At 46.4% G+C, this 14,953-nt stretch overlaps 1 protein-coding gene and 1 long non-coding RNA gene across 4 annotated transcripts in view; both read left to right on the forward strand.

Annotated features, from left to right (window-relative positions):
- Positions 1-14,953, forward strand: part of GNG12 (G protein subunit gamma 12) — a 90,287-nt gene that overhangs the window by 26,019 nt on the left and 49,315 nt on the right. The gene's annotated exons all lie outside the window — the stretch shown is intronic.
- LOC142073121 (uncharacterized) lies at positions 1,872-4,753 on the forward strand. Its single transcript, XR_012669802.1, has 2 exons — positions 1,872-3,606; positions 4,195-4,753. It is a non-coding gene; the product is annotated as an uncharacterized LOC142073121 (long non-coding RNA).

Consider the following 14,953-nt stretch of genomic DNA (forward strand, 5'->3'; position numbering starts at 1 on the left):
TACATGCTATTTGAACTGTCTGTGTTTATGAATTTAAATCCTTAAAACTGGCTCATTGCTTTAAGTCATTAATCATTTCAATAAGTAATGAAGCTTTTCAGGAAGAAAATTTCCATTCTTTTTTTTTTTTTTTTTTTAAGTCAAGTTTACATAAACAGGAATTCACAATTTGTTAGACTTCAGTGTCTCAGTGGAATAAATGAAATTCTGTTGTAGAGCAGTCCATATCAGTTCATAGATGGAAATGTTGACCATATTATTTCATCTGGAATGTATAGTAAGTCTAGAAAAGATATGGCAATTCATCTGTGGCTGCCATAGTTCATTTCTGCTTTGAGTTTACTAAAACACAACAGAAATAATGGTGCAATCCTGCAACCTTTACTCAAGTTAATAAGCCTTACATGAGCAGTCCCGTTGGCCTCACTTGGCCTACTCTCTTATGTAAATGGTGCAGAAGAGTAAATAATTTGTGTTGCATTGCAGCTGCTTTGTTCTCCTTTTTCTCTTAAGAAAAGGGAAGACTATAGAGGGATCTGCCCAAAGCGGCATATACCGTGTTAATAGCATAAGCCTGCTGAGCTGGATTTATCTACCTAAAAGAAAAAAATGACTGAGATAATGGACTATTGAGTTTACAGAGGCATAGTTAAAATAGATTGATGTGGCAGTAGTTTAGCATAAATTGGAAAACTTTGGATGCAGAATTTTTCAAGAATCTTTGACTTGTCTTTCACAAAATAACTCTGCTTTCATATTTAAAGTATTGCACTTGTATAAACTAGCAAAAATACTTAAATGGGTTTTAGTAAGTATGTAATTTTAAAACATAAATATTAGGGCTGTGAAGCGATTGCAATGAAAAAGATTAAGCGTGCGATGTTAATGGAATGCCATTTATTTAAATATTTTTGGGTGTTTTCTACTTTTTAAAATATATTGATTTCAGTTACAACACAAAAGGAGTACTTGTGGCACCTTAGAGACTAACCAGTGTATTTGAGCATAAGCTTTCATGAGCTACAGTCTCTAAGGTGCCACAAGTACTCCTTTTCTTTTTGCGAATACAGACTAACACGGCTGTTACTCTGAAACCTGTCAGTTACAACACAGAATACAAGTGTATAGTGCTCACTTTATATATTTTTTATTACAAATATTTGCACTGTAAAAAATAAAAGATAGTATTTTCAATTCACCTCATATCTTTTGTTTATCATTTTTACAGTGCAATACTGCAGTGAATTTTATGAAATCAGTAAAGGAACAAATGATATAAAGGAAGGCTAATGCTGAAGACACAATGTGCTTTATTCATTTATTTTGACAATTATAGTTATTTATAATACTTTAGGGCAGTGGTTCTCAAACTAGGGCCGCCACTTGTTCAGAGAAAGCCCCTGGCGGGCTGGGCCGGTTTGTTTACCTGCCGCGTCTGCAGGTTCGGCTCATCGCGGCTCCCACTGGCCGCGGTTCGCCGCTCCAGGCCCATGGGGACTGCGGGGAGCGGCGAGGGCCAAGGGATGTGCTGGCTGCCCTTCCTGCAGCCCCCATTGCCCTGGAGAGGCGAACCGCGGCCAGTGGGAGCCGCGATCGGCTGAACCCGCGGACGCGGCAGGTAAACAGCCTGGCCTGCCAGGGGCTTTCTCTGAACAAGCAGCGGCCCTAGTTTGAGAACCACTGCTTTAGGGTACATCTACACAGAAAATTAAATAAAACACTGCAGCAAGTCTCAGAGCCCTAGCATAAATATCTACACTGCTATTTTTAGCCCTGTTACCCTGAGTCAGTTGATGTGAACTCTGAGGGGTAGTTCTGACTGCAGCTAGACACCTGCGGCTGGCCTGTGCCAGCTGGCTCACGCTTGTGAGGCTCGGGCTCAGAGGCTGTTTAATTAAGTCCTAGAGCCCAGCCTGAACATCTACACCACAATTCAAGAGCCCCTGAGCCTGAGCCTGAATGTCTACACCACAACTAAACACTTGTTAGCCTGAGCCCCATGAGCCGAAGCAGCTGGCCTGGGCCAGCTGCGGGTTTTTAATTGCAGTGTGGACCTATCCTGAGACTTGGCGCTACAGATATTTTTGCAGCGTAGACATACCTCTAGCATGCCATTTTTAAATGGTAGTGCAGGATAGTCTTAAAGAGAATAAAGATTTAGCAAAATAAGAATTCACTTAACCTCTTTATTATAGGGCTTGAAAATTTAACCTTCAGGCCAGTACACATTAGGTAAGTCTAGCCAGGGTGAAAAATACTTACACTGCTATACACCCTGGAACTAATATATCAGTCAACTCTCTATTTAAAACATTAAAAAAGAAAACACTTGCTCTGTCCCTCTTGCTTTTGTTATGCCTGCTTTCCTTTCCTGTCTTGATGGCACTTTTTTTTTCTTTAAGTTGGCCTCTTCCTTAAAACTGCCAACAAGGTTGACATGAGCTTGTCTTCGCTAGAAAATTTGGCTGTACCAGGATACAATGTACAACTGATTTTGCTGTCAGTGTAGATGAGGACAAGTAGTGTTTAACACCTGACTCACAATCAAGAGACAATTTTAAGCATTGTTTGCCCCAATCATGAATGAATGCAAAGTTAAGTTTACCATTGCAGTGTTGCCTGCTCTACTGACTTTATCTGAGTCTTGTGATATTTAGTGTTTTTCTTAAAGCTACAGCTGCTTCAACTAAGCCCTGGTCTACACTAGGACTTTAGGTCGAATTTAGCAGCGTTAAATCGATGTAAACCTGCACCCGTCCACACAATGAAGCCCTTTATTTCGACTTAAAGGGCTCTTAAAATCGATTTCCTTACTCCACCCCTGACAAGTGGATTAGCGCTTAAATCGACGTTGCTGGCTCGAATTTGGGGTACTGTGGACACAATTCGATGGTATTGGCCTCTGGGAGCTATCCCAGAGTGCTCCATTATGACCGCTCTGGACAGCACTCTCAACTCAGATGCACTGGCCAGGTAGACAGGAAAAGAACCGCGAACTTTTGAATCTCATTTCCTGTTTGGCCAGCGTGGCAAGCTGCAGGTGACCATGCAGAGCTCATCAGCAGAGGTGACCATGATGGAGTCCCAGAATCGCAAAAGAGCTCCAGCATGGACCGAATGGGAGGTACGGGATCTGATCGCTGTTTGGGGAGAGGAATCCGTGCTATCAGAACTCCGTTCCAGTTTTCGAAATGCCAAAACCTTTGTGAAAATCTCCCAGGGCATGAAGGACAGAGGCCATAACAGGGACCCGAAGCAGTGCCGCGTGAAACTGAAGGAGCTGAGGCAAGCCTACCAGAAAACCAGAGGCGAACAGCCGCTCTGGGTCAGAGCCCCAAACATGCCGCTTCTATGATGAGCTGCATGCCATTTTAGGGGGTTCAGCCACCACTACCCCAGCCGTGTTGTTTGACTCCTTCAATGGAGATGGAGGCAATACGGAAGCAGGTTTTGGGGACGAAGAAGATGATAGCTCACAGCAAGCAAGCGGAGAAACCGGTTTTCCCGACAGCCAGGAACTGTTTCTCACCCTAGACCTGGAGCCAGTACCCCCCGAACCCACCCAAGGCTGCCTCCTGGACCCAGCAGGCGGAGAAGGGACCTCTGGTGAGTGTACCTTTTAAAATACTATATATGGTTTAAAAGCAAGCATGTGAAAGGATTACTTTGCTCTGGCATTTGCGGTTCTCCTAGATGTAGTCCTAAAGCCTTTGCAAAAGGTTTCTGGGGAGGGCAGCCTTATTGCGTCCTTCATGGTAGGACACTTTACCACTCCAGGCCAGTAACACGTACTCGGGAATCATTGTAGAACAAAGCATTGCAGTGTATGTTTGCTGGCATTCAAACAACATCCGTTCTTTATCTCTCTGTGTTATCCTCAGGAGAGTGAGATATAATTCATGGTCACCTGGTTGAAATAGAGTGCTTTTCTTCAGGGGATACTCAGAGGAGCCCATTCCTGCTGGGCTGTTTGCCTGTGGCTAAACAGAAATGTTCCCCGCTGTTAGCCACAGGGAGGGGGGAAGGTTGAGGGGGTAGTCACGCGGTGGGAGGAGGCAAAATGCGACCTTGTAACGAAAGCACATGTGCTATGTATGTAATGTTAACAGCAAGGTTTACCCTGAAAGAGTGTAGCCACTGTTTTATAAAATGCGTCTTTTTAAGTACCGCTGTCCCTTTTTTTTTCTCCACCAGCTGCATGTGTTTCAATGATCACAGGATCTTCTCCTTCCCAGAGGCTAGTGAAGCTTAGAAAGAAAAAAAAACGCACTCGCGATGAAATGTTCTCCGAGCTCATGCTGTCCTCCCACACTGACAGAGCACAGACGAATGCGTGGAGGCAAATAATGTCAGAGTGCAGGAAAGCACAAAATGACCGGGAGGAGAGGTGGCGGCCTGAAGAGAGTAAGTGGCGGGCTGAAGAGAGTAAGTGGCAGGCTGAAGACAGGGCTGAAGCTCAAATGTGGCGGCAGCGTGATGAGAGGAGGCAGGATTCAATGCTGAGGCTGCTGCAGGACCAAACCAGTATGCTCCAGTGCATGGTTGAGCTGCAGCAAAGGCAGCTGGAGCACAGACTGCCACTGCAGCCCCTCTGTAACCAACCGCCCTCCTCCCCAAGTTCCATAGCCTCCACACCCAGACGCCCAAGAACGCGGTGGGGGGGCCTCCGGCCAATCAGCCACTCCACCACAGAGGATTGCCCCAAAAAAAGAAGGCTGTCATTCAATAAATTTTAAAGTTGTAAACTTTTAAAGTGCTGTGCTTAAAGTGCTGTGTGGCATTTTCCTCCCCTCCTCCACCACCCCTCCTGGGCTACGTTGGTAGTCATCCCCCTATTTGTGTGATGAATGAATAAAGAATGCATGAATGTGAAGCAACAATGACTTTATTGCCTCTGCAAGCGGTGATTGAAGGGAGGAGGGGCGGGTGGTTAGCTTACAGGGAAGTAGAGTGAACCAAGGGGCGGGGGGTTTCATCAAGGAGAAACAAACAGAACTTTCACACCATAGCCTGGCCAGTCATGAAACTGGTTTTCAAAGCTTCTCTGATGCGTACCGCGCCCTCCTGTGCTCTTCTAACCGCCCTGGTGTCTGGCTGCGCGTAACCAGCAGCCAGGCGATTTGCCTCAACCTCCCACCCCGCCATAAACGTCTCCCCCTTACTCTCACAGATATTGTGGAGCACACAGCAAGCAGTAATAACAGTGGGAATATTGGTTTTGCTGAGGTCTAAGCGAGTCAGTAAACTGCGCCAGCGCACCTTTAAACGTCCAAATGCACATTCTACCACCATTCTGCACTTGCTCAGCCTGTAGTTGAACAGCTCCTGACTACTGTCCAGGCTGCCTGTGTACGGCTTCATGAGCCATGGCATTAAGGGGTAGGCTGGGTCCCCAAGGATACATATAGGCATTTCAACATCCCCAACAGTTATTTTCTGGTCTGGGAATAAAGTCCCTTCCTGCAGCTTTTGAAACAGACCAGAGTTCCTGAAGATGCGAGCATCATGCACCTTTCCCGGCCATCCCACGTTGATGTTGGTGAAACGTCCCTTGTGATCCACCAGAGCTTGCAGCACTATCGAAAAGTACCCCTTGCGGTTTATGTACTCGGCGGCTTGGTGCTCCGGTGCCAAGATAGGGATATGGGTTCCGTCTATAGCCCCACCACAGTTAGGGAATCCCATTGCAGCAAAGCCATCCACTATGACCTGCACATTTCCCAGGGTCACTACCCTTGATATCAGCAGATCTTTGATTGCGTGGGCTACTTGCATCACAGCAGCCCCCACAGTAGATTTGCCCACTCCAAATTGATTCCCAACTGACCGGTAGCTGTCTGGCGTTGCAAGCTCCCACAGGGCTATCGCCACTCGCTTCTCAACTGTGAGGGCTGCTCTCATCTTGGTATTCATGCGCTTCAGGACAGGGGAAAGCAAGTCACAAAGTTCCATGAAAGTGCCCTTACGCATGCGAAAGTTTCGCAGCCACTGGGAATCGTCCCAGACCTGCAACACTATGCGGTCCCACCAGTCTGTGCTTGTTTCCCGAGCCCAGAATCGGCGTTCCACAGCATGAACCTGCCCCATTAGCACCATGATGCATGCATTGGCAGGGCCCATGCTTTCAGAGAAATCTGTGTCCATGTCCTGATCACTCACGTGACCGCGCTGACGTCGCCTCCTCGCCCGGTATCGCTTTGCCAGTTTCTGGTGCTGCATATACTGCTGGATAATGCGTGTGGTGTTTAATGTGCTCCTAATTGCCAAAGTGAGCTGAGCGGCCTCCATGCTTGCCTTGGTATGGCGTCCGCACAGAAAAAAGGCGCGGAACGATTGTCTGCCGTTGCTCTGACGGAGGGAGGGGCGACTGACGACACGGCTTACAGGGTTGGCTTCAGGGAGCTAAAATCAACAAAGGGGGTGTCTGTACATCAAGGAGTATTTCAGGCAGGACTTCATGGAGGGTTCCAATAAGAAATGGTGCACCTAAGTTATTGTTCTTATTGGAACAAGGAGGTTAGCCTGGCCTCTGATTGATACATGGCTAGATTTACCTCGCTGCACCTTCTCTGTGAGTGACTGCAGTGTGATCTAGAGGAATGAGTCCCCTAGACAGGGGAGGAGGCAAATGAGTACAAAACAAATCTGGCTATTTCTTGTTCTGACCCACTCCATCTATCTTTTACATCTTTGGCTGGCAGCAGACGGTGCAGAAGGACTGCATGCCATCCACATCTCATGGCTGCTCGGCAGAAGATGGTACAGTACGACTGCTAGCCATCTTCATCTCTTGCCTGCCTGGCAGAAGATGGTACAATACGACTGCTAGCAATCCTCATCTCTTGCCTGCCTGGCAGAAGATGGTACAGTACGACAGCTAGCAGTCTGTATCGCCTGCCCGCTCACCATAAGACGGTTCAATAGGACTGACTGCAGGACTAAAGAGAATGACCTGGTGAAGTCACTCCAAATTTAGTCCCTGCGCCCATGTCTGCCCAGGCGCTCCCAGCCGACGTGGCCAGGAGCACCTCGGACATGACGAGGACGACTACCAGTCGTATTGCACCGTCTGCTGCCAGAAGGCAATGGGTTGCTGCTACTGTGCAGCAAAGCCGTACCGCGTCTGCCAGCACCCAGGAGACATAGGGTGACGGTTACCTGAGTGGGCTCCATGCTTGCCGTGGTATGGCGTCTGCACAGGTAACTCAGGAAAAAAGGCGCGAAATGATTGTCTGCCCTTGCTTTCACGGAGGGAGGGAGGGAACGGGGGCCTGACGATACGTACCCAGAACCACCCGCGACAATGTTTTAGCCCCATCAGAGTGCTCCATTGTGACTGCTCTGGAAAGCACTCTCAGATGCCGATTGTTTGCCGTTGCTCTGACGCCGGGAGGGGCGCTTACAGGGTTGGCTTCAGGGAGCTAAAATCAACAAAGGGGGTGGCTTTACATCAAGGAGTATTTCAGGCAGGACTTCACGGAGGGTTCCAATAAGAAATGGTGCACCTAAGTTGTTGTCCTTATTGGAACAAGAAGGTTAGCCTGGCCTCTGATTGATACATGGCTAGATTTACCTTGCTGCACCTTCTCTGTGAGTGACTGCAGTGTGATCTAGAAGAATGAGTCCCCTAGACAGGGGAGGGGGGGAAGCAAATGAGTACAAAACAAATCTGGTCTATTTCTTGTTTTGATCCACTCCATCTATCTTTTACATCTTTGGCTGGCAGCAGACGGTGCAGAAGGACTGCATGCCATCCACATCTCATGGCTGCTCGGCAGAAGATGGTACAGTATGACTGCTAGCAGTCCGTATCGCCTGCCCGCTCACCATAAGACGGTTCAATAGGACTGACTGCAGGACTAAAGAGAATGACCTGGTCAAGTCACTCCAAATTTAGTCCCTGCACCCATGTCTGCCCAGGCGCTCCCAGCCGACGTGGCCAGGAGCACCTCGGACATGACGATGACGGCTACCAGTCGTACTGTACCGTCTGCTGCCACAAGGCAAGGGGTTGCTGCTACTGTGTAGCAATGCCATACCGCGTCTGCCAGCACCCAGGAGACATAGGGTGACGGTTACCTGAGCGGGCTCCATGCTTGCCGTGGTATGGCGTCTGCATAGGTAACTCAGGAAAAAAGGCGCGAAACGATTGTTTGCCCTTGCTTTCACGGAGGGAGGGAGAGAAGGGGGGCCTGACGATATGTACCCAGAACCACCCGCGACAATGTTTTAGCCCCATCAGGCATTGGGATCTCAACCCAGAATTCCAATGGGCAGCGGAGACTGCGGGAACTGTGGGATAGCTACCCACAGTGCAACGCTCCGGAAGTCGACTCTAGCCTCGGTACTGTGGAAGCGCTCCGCCGAGTTAATGCACTTAATGCACTTAGAGCATTTTCTGTGGGGACACACACACTCGAATATATAAAACCGATTTCTAAAAAACCGACTTCTATAAATTCGACCTTATTCCGTAGTGTAGACATACCCTAAGGGTATGTCTACACTGGCAGAGTTACATCGCTGGCAGTTACAGCGCTGCTCAGGAAGCGCTGAAGGGAAACCGCTCCTGTGTGTTCACACTGTCAGCTGTCTGCGCAATAGCGTGTTCACACTTGCGGCACTTGTAGTGGTATTTGGAGCAGTGTACTTTGGGCAGCTATCCCACAGAGCATCTCTTCCTCTTCTGCCGCTAAAAGTTGTGGGAAGGCGGAGGGTGTCGCGGGGCATCCTGGGCCCTGTCCCAGTGCCCTGTGATGCATTGCTTTGCATCCCAGCAATCCCTGTGCTTCCGTCCACATTTGGCACCATCCTTCAACGGTTTGTGTATTGCGCGCTCTGCCTCTTTGTTTTGCAGGAATGGATCCCAATAATGCTGCTCGCTCTCACTAACACATAATGAGTGGCAGTGGAGTTATTCCTTAAACTACAAAGGTAAGAGGAGTTCAACATTGATCTCTCCACATGTAGTAGCTATGACACGAGATTGCTTGTGGCATTCATGGAGGAGCTGATCACAGTGGAACGCCGCTTTTGGGCTCTGGAAACAAGCACTGAGTGGTGGGATCACATCGTGATGCACGTCTGTGATGACGAGCAGTGGCTGCAGAACTTTCAGATGAGGAAAGCCACGTTCCTGGGACTGTGTGATGAGCAAAATTTAGCAGAACACCTAACAGCATGAGGACTAAACTGAGGGGTGGGGGGCTATTGTCCAGGGACAAAGCTCAGGTGAGCAGCCAAGGGTAGTTGGACTCATACCAAGGTGCTCTCCCTGAGTCCTCTGAACAGAGTCCTGTTTTGTAGCTTCTGACTAGCAGGTGTTGAATAAATTGATTCGAAACCCTTCCCTATGTGCAAACCTGGCTGCTGAAAAAAGAGAAGATGCTTATATTCCTATTTTCCTCCCTTCCACTTACTCCAGAAGTTCCTGGGTACAACATGGGTGGAGGGAAATAAAGAGAAATCTCTTCTTCCTCTCTGACTCCATTTTTAAGTCCTCCTTGCCAGTGAATAGATCCAGTGTCTGTCTCTGCTGTTGCTCATAGCCTTCTTAAGAAGCAGCAGCATGAAATTCACTGCTCTGGGTGAAGGAGTCTTTTGTTCCCATTTTCCTTTCCTCCTTCTAAGTTTTTGTTTTTGTTTTAAACCAGTGCCCCCTCCATTTATTTGCATTGAGACCCTGGAGTCTGGTGTCTCTTGTTATGGGAAGGTGGTTTCTGCCATTAGGATGATCCAGTTGGCTGTCAGTCTGGGCATGAAGCATGTCATTCTGATGCCAAGTTAATGTGGTTTAAAATAACCCCGACCAGCCCTTTAAACCTGATTCTGAAGTACCATATTGATGGGATGTGTGGCAGCAATTTGACTAATATAGACATGCAAGTAACAGAACAAGATAAATACTGGATTATATGATGTTTGCCACCACTTACAGTATTAAATGTCTGTGTGGTGAGCCAGGTCACCTGAGGGTATCTTGCCCATGTACCACTAAATCTGGGGACACGGTAAGACTGTGGGGCCCAAAAATAGAAGGGAGGAGGCTGGGACATTACAGGGCCAACAGAAGTCCATGCCTGCCCTCTGGGATCTGCATTGCCTCATTGCCCTAGAAGTTGCCCTAGATGATGTGCTGTTCAGGGGTCAGCCCCCTGTTGTGACCTGATAGTTTTTACTTGATTGGAAACAAGTCCTAGACACTGGAGTGCCTTTTTGTGAAGCAAACAGCTACAAATTCTGGAGAGGTGGATCCGTCTGGGACAGTTTTTAAAATGGCTAAGCTTTTGGGAGGTCCCTGAGTTGCTGGCTGTGACAGCTGATGGAGCCATGCAGGCTCCTGGGGAACAGGTTTGTGCAGTGTCAGGTAGAAGCTCCATGCCTGGGGATCCCAGTGGTGCCCTGCTTCCCCCAAGTGTGGTGAGTCCACTGGCTTCAGATCCTGCATTCCATGGTGGTGATACTGAGTCTCAGCCTCAGGCTGCTCCACTCCCTGCTCCTCTGAGGATGGATCTGATTGATGTGCCCACTACTTCTCCTATGCCTGGTTCCCTTTTGAACAATGGGGATGCTATTGCAGAAGCCTGATATTCTTCTGTGTTAGTGGAGTCCAAAGGAGATGAAGAAGATGATGATGTCTCTGACTTCTTGCTGGTCCCTGATGTCCTCACAAGTCAGCTGGACAGGAAGGGTGGTACAGCATGCAGGAGGTGAATGACTTTTGAGATGACACTAAAGGCAAAAGGGGAATTGAAGTTGAGGCCTGTTTCCCTGATCTGCAGTGCTTTGTTCATTTGGCCTCTCTTGTTTTGAGGGATACCTTATTTGATAGCAGGAAACGTTTCCATTTCAAGAAGTTGGTAGGCAAAGTCAGAAAGCATGCTGGGGACTGTTCAGGGCCTTAAAGCTCCCCTATGGCTCATGTACCTCTAGGTCGTCCCACTCTGACTTGTTTCCCTCTGCGCTCTATCTTTATCCTTCTAACTTCTATGGTGCTGCTCAGCCCTGGCTCTCTGAAATATTAATGGGTACCAGGGTGGTTGTTGAAGGGCACAAGTTCTTGAGCTTCTCTGATAAAACCTGGACAGTCTTTTTTGCAAGAGATTTGTTTGGATCCTGTTGACCAGGAAGCTGTCTGAATGAAGAGGAAGGGGAAGCTTGTATGAGCCATGTCAGTGCTAGGGTGATGTCAGTGCTAGGGTGGCTGTACTTTTCTCCCAGAGAGCAGCTTTCCTTTGTGAAAGAGATTATGTAAAGTCAGATCCTCCAGATGGAGGTGTGTATTGGTGCTGTGTTGGTTAGTTTTTTACTGTCTGTGGCCCTACTCTTGGGCAGGACCACGTTTCCGTTTTGCAGATACCCAGTTCCTGCTTGGCTCTGGTCCTGGATGCTATTATTGTCTGCAGGGGTGGGGATGATGACTTCATTTGTACTGTATATTGTTTTAGACAGGAGCCGTCTGGAGCCACGCCCTTCGCTGGCCAAGGAGCTGTATTGTCTCTTGTAGAACTTTGGGTTAGTGGATGACTGGAGGTTCTCTCACACCACTGTTAGGCAGTATTTTGGCTCAAAGGCCACCCCAACCAAATCTCTGGGGCTAGACTGGATTGCTTTTATGCTGTAAAGTCCAGTATGATTGTTTGTTCAGTTCTGCTTGTCTCCCACTCACTTGGCTGATCATCATTGTCTCTGTCAGTGTTTCTCTGCCCTGTCCTGCCTATGCTTCCCGCTGGTGTTTTTATCACCAACTTGTTTCAGAACCTGAATTTCACCCAGGCGTTAACTGTTTTTTTGGGAACATTGGCAGCAGCAGAAGTCCTTAAGACAGTGGCAGAACATGAGAGGTCCAAATTCAATTGTTTTGCCAATGCTACACTCAGGCTGCTGTGAGGGCCTTGCGTCATGGTGAGTGCCCTGGGATGGGACACTGTGGATCTTCGTGACAGCCTTGAGGCTTTCATTTTTTATGAATTGACACTAGGAGTTCATGGGAGAGGTCCGAAACAAGCCATTGTTTCTCTTGGAAGTACAGCAAGACTTCTTGGCAGAGTGAAAAGGACCAGTCATCAACTACATAACTGAGTGGCACAGGGCACATTTTCTTCCTTTTCTGTTTACCATTTCTGAAAATATATTAAAGAAGACCAGGGAGAAAACCCCTAACCAATCAAAAGGACCAAAATTTGAGCCTTCAGAGCACTTCCTGGAGGAGAACATTTCAGGGAGCTCTGGTTTGGGCCTATTTCCCTCATTTCTTTGGTTTGGAGAGGAAGACTGTGGACTGTCAGCAGATTCACTGTCTCCAGCTGCCCAGGCATATCTGACATCTGATTCTGTGGAAATCCAGAAAGAATCTGTGTCTTTCTGTGGTGCTTTGTACTCGCTTGAGTCCTGTGACATGTTGGCAATGGTGGAGCTGTACCACAGGTTGCCCTGTCTCGCTAGTGAGGAACAACAATGTCTGGAGCCCTTCTGTCCTTGCAGGAGCTCTGTTGTGGTCCAGCAGCTCTCTACAGGCAGAGCCTCGGGAAAAGAAAAGCTGTCGTCTAAATTTTATAAATATTTCTAGGATCTTATTGGTCCTGATATTTTCCTGGGTGGTTTCTGGAGTGCTGCCTGGGGATGGAGCTGTCCCTCAGTTGTCATAGGGCAATAATTACCCTGCTGCCCAAGAAATGGGACCTTTATGATGTGTGGAACTGGAGACCTATTTTTCTTCTCTGTCCCAATTACAAGATCCTATTCTATCCTATTTGGATGCAGTGTTTCATTTTTTTCCTCAATTGTTCCCATTTGATTAGTCTCTTTGGGTTTGTGTGATAGCTTTTCAATGGCTGGGAACTGCTTTTCTCCAGACTTGAGTTTATTCTGGGAGTGCAATACCCAGCCTGGGTTTTTTTGGTGTGTGGTGGTGTTACTGTATCAGGTCAAACTGGTCATTCTGAACTTTCCCAAGGACAAAGTGACAGGGATAAAGGGATGTGATGTACTGGAGTTGTTCTGCATGCTGATCGTTGCCTGCCTCTGGGTTTGTTACCTTTTTATACGCTCACTTTGAAGTCTGGATATGTTTTGATTGACCAGATGTATTAATAATGTCTTGAGCAAACTTGATTCTGGTATCGCTATAGTGATCCATGTGTAATGTTTGTTCGGGGTGGGTTTATTGCTATTTATTCCTTTCTTTATGTATATTTAATGTATTTAATGACATTTTGAATATATTCAAATGTTTTTTTACAGTGAATAAAGGTGTTATTCACATCTCTCCTATCCTTCCCGTGCCCCAGCCCTAAAGACCTTCCTGAATCCTGACAAACATTTTTTGGAAACTGATATATGGAGATTAAACTGATACGTCTGCACAAAACATTTTGGTTTCAGTGAAAACCTATTTTGCTGAAATGACAATGTTCTGACTGGGTCTAAGTTCTGAATAGGCACAGAACCTGCCAGAGGTCTTTCTCACTGCTGCAGTCTATGTGCAGATTTTGGAAAAAAGCACGGCATTGGTTCACACTCACTTAACATTTGGAAGGTTTTGTTCTTTGCCAGAAGTGCTAGGAACTTAATTAAAAAAACAATATAAGCTTTCATTTTTTATGAATTGACACTAGGAGTTCATGGGAGAGATCCGAAACAAGCCATTGTTTCTCTTGGAAGTACAGCAAGACTTCTTGGCAGAGCGAAAATGACCAGTCATCAACTACATAACTGAGTGGCACAGGGCACATGTTCTTCCTTTTCTTTTAAACATTTCTGAAAACATATTAAAGAAGACCGGGGGAAAAACCCCTAACCAATCAAAAGGACATAAATGTAGTGGTTGGAATGTGTCCTTCAACCCATGTAAATTTGTTGTATCAACTATCTGATGCCACATCACAGTGAGAACTAGGGTGGCTGCATGAGCTAGAAAGGCAGAGCAGAAATGCCAAAATCTTCTCATACTGATTTCTAATGTTATGTAACACGTTATCTATGTACCATTTACTTTTGTTGGTCACTCCTATCAGTTAATCGTGCTAAGAAACATATCCATTAGTACCAGGTTGATGTTGCCCAAGGGTGCAGAAATAATGGCAAAGGAGCAGAACAAGTGGTTACTTGGAGATCATAGCAAATGGGCTCCATTCATGAGATATAAATACTGTCCTTTTGTACTCTGTGCACATGGACTAACAAAATAAAAAAGCAAACTATATGGAATGGCTCTGTGAGAGAGACTTCAGTGTGTAAAGTCTCTTATTACTTCAGCCTTTGCTACACAGTTTCTCAGTGTTCTCTAGTATTTTCTGTAACAACAGCTGAACTGTGTGATGAATTCTAAGTTATGGCACAATGAGAAGTAAAGATGGCTCCAAACTCCATATCTGAACATCTTTGAATTTTGGGAAATTTCAGATCCATGTCAAAACTTTGAAGCTTAGATTCCTCTTTAACTGGAATTTTTAAGAACCACAGGCCTATTCAGGTAAACTTTACCTGAATGGGCCTGTGGTTCTTAAAAGGAATCTAAGCTTCAAAGTTTTGACATGGACCTGAAATTTCCCAAAATTCAAAGGTGTTCAGATCTGGAGTTGGCGCCATCTTTAATTCTCATTGTGCCATAACTTAGAATTCATCACACAGTTCAGCTGTTGTTACAGAAAATACTAGAGAACACTGAGAAACTGTGTGGCAAAAATATATATTAATTATACACATTATTGAGTTTTAAGCAAATAATCAGAGCCTTTCTTAACTATGCATTCTCTACAATCTGCATAAAAATAAGCACTCAAAATCCACTCACTTATTAGCTTAGTAGCATACTTCCAAGGTGAGTGCCGTCTACTTCTGCAAAAAAATCTATATTATTTATTATATAGGTATTTAAACACTTGTCCAAAATATATGAGAGACTTTGCAGGAGGAAAAAGAGTGGTGTTTCCGATTTTTGTGGAGGGCAGTG

This window comes from Caretta caretta, chromosome 8 (assembly GCF_965140235.1).
Source record: "Caretta caretta isolate rCarCar2 chromosome 8, rCarCar1.hap1, whole genome shotgun sequence".
Classification (NCBI taxonomy): domain Eukaryota; kingdom Metazoa; phylum Chordata; order Testudines; family Cheloniidae; genus Caretta; species Caretta caretta.